This window comes from Petaurus breviceps, unplaced genomic scaffold (assembly GCF_028583685.1).
Source record: "Petaurus breviceps papuanus isolate PSGF00001 unplaced genomic scaffold, PetGlider_PUasm1.0 79, whole genome shotgun sequence".
In the NCBI taxonomy this organism is placed as follows: domain Eukaryota; kingdom Metazoa; phylum Chordata; class Mammalia; order Diprotodontia; family Petauridae; genus Petaurus; species Petaurus breviceps.
Genome location: NW_027186523.1, coordinates 4290478 through 4292369, shown reverse-complemented (window position 1 = coordinate 4292369; position 1892 = coordinate 4290478).

Genomic DNA, 1892 nt, shown 5'->3' with positions numbered 1-1892 from the left:
CTAATACCATATCCTTCAGAGGAAAGGGAAACCAGGTACAAAAGCAGGAGTTCAGATGTCTTTGGATTGGAACCAGAAGGTCTGACAGGAATATTTCCCACTAACACCCTCATCAGGGATGCCCTCAATGCACAGACACATGATTTCTACAAATATTTTATGTAAATAAGAAAGTGGTCATGTAAGCTGACACAGCTCAGTCACTGTTTGGGAAGTATTTATGAGATTTTTTTAGTATCTTCCCCTCTTCGTAGCCTGTATATCCCTCAGGATCTTCCCAACTATGTTCACTTAGTTCTAACCAGTCATCTTCCTGACTTCACTTTTCTTTAGTAGCATTTCTAGCTTTTTCATAAGCAAATATAGTGCTAAGATATTGGAGTATACAAATGGGGTTATTTTGATGGTGAAAAGTATTTATTATAAAATCTTTGCAGATCTTTCCCATATTTCTTCTGTTTGTTGTCCCCTTTACAATTTCACAGGACCTTCCATTTGATTTTCCTTAGATGTTTCTCTTGAAAAGCTTTCTTTAAACTGGTTTTATCCTCTACTGCTTCTCTCTGTTTATTGAGACGGAACTGCTCATAATCTTCCTTGATAACTTAAAAATGAGTTTATATTCTCAACTGTGTAGTCCTTGGCTGCCATATCTATGCTTAGCAAATAAATCAAATGTTGCTGATTAAGATACTATTTAGGGGGCAGCTCAGCAAGTAAGAGCACCGGCTCCAGTGTCAGGATGACCTGGGGATCAAATCTGGGCTCAGATACTTAGTACCACACCCAGAAACAACTGGCCTTGTAACCTTGAGCAAGTTACTTAACCCCGATTGCTTTAAAAAAAAAAAAGATACTATTTAGACCAAAAGTCATGTTGTTATGATCATTTATATCAGCTTAATTTTTGCATGAAATTATTGGCCATCCAGATTTTGAGAAATCAATAACATGAATAGGTCATGTTGAAATCATTTTAGTTGTACACCAATAATCTTTTTTCTCATTTTTACTCTTTCTTCCTTTGTCCTAGTTTTGAGCTTTGTTCTAACAAGTTTGTAATCTTAACTGTACACAGAAAACTGATTCAGGAATGACTTCCATATTAGTAACTAATCATTTCTTGTCAAAATAGAATAAATTTAAATTTTCTATGATTACCAGGATATCATATATTATTCAATGCCCACTAAATCTAGCACCTTTTTATTCTTTCTCAAAGAAAATATTCATAATATATAGATATGTCTTTTATGTAGTCTGTACATTTTTTGGTCTCTCATTCCTTTACATGATCTATATTTTCTAAGTTTTTTGTCAGTCTTGTTTATTCCTATTTTTGAAATAAAGCTACCATGTGTCAAAGTATGCATTTATTTAATTTGGAGGTTCTTATCAAATTTCTTTCTTCTACAAATTTATTTCTTCAGATTCATCTTCTTTAAAAAATCTTTTAAAAGACTGTACAAAAATGACACTTTCATGATTTGTCTTTTTTACGAATACTTCTCATGAACACTGTAATATGAGATGATCAAATGTCCTGCAAAGTGATATTTCTTGTTAATTTGGGGTGTTCCAATGCCACCAACATCTTTATTTATGTCTCCAAGGAGAACCTGTAAATACTCTTTCTACTTATTATTCCTTCTGCCTTCTGATTTCTTTTATAACAAGAATATTAAGGTTCACTTCCTCTAGTCTACTCATTGGTCACTTGACAAATTTCTCATACGTCAAGTACCAACAGCTAAGTTAAAATTTATAGACAGTATAAAAACCATATTCTTAGAACCTGTACTCTTTTCTTTTCCCTGTTACTGCTCCTGCAAAACAGAAGAAGTTCTGCTCAGGGCCATTTTTAATTGTTTTGTTGCTCTTTCATGGGTTGC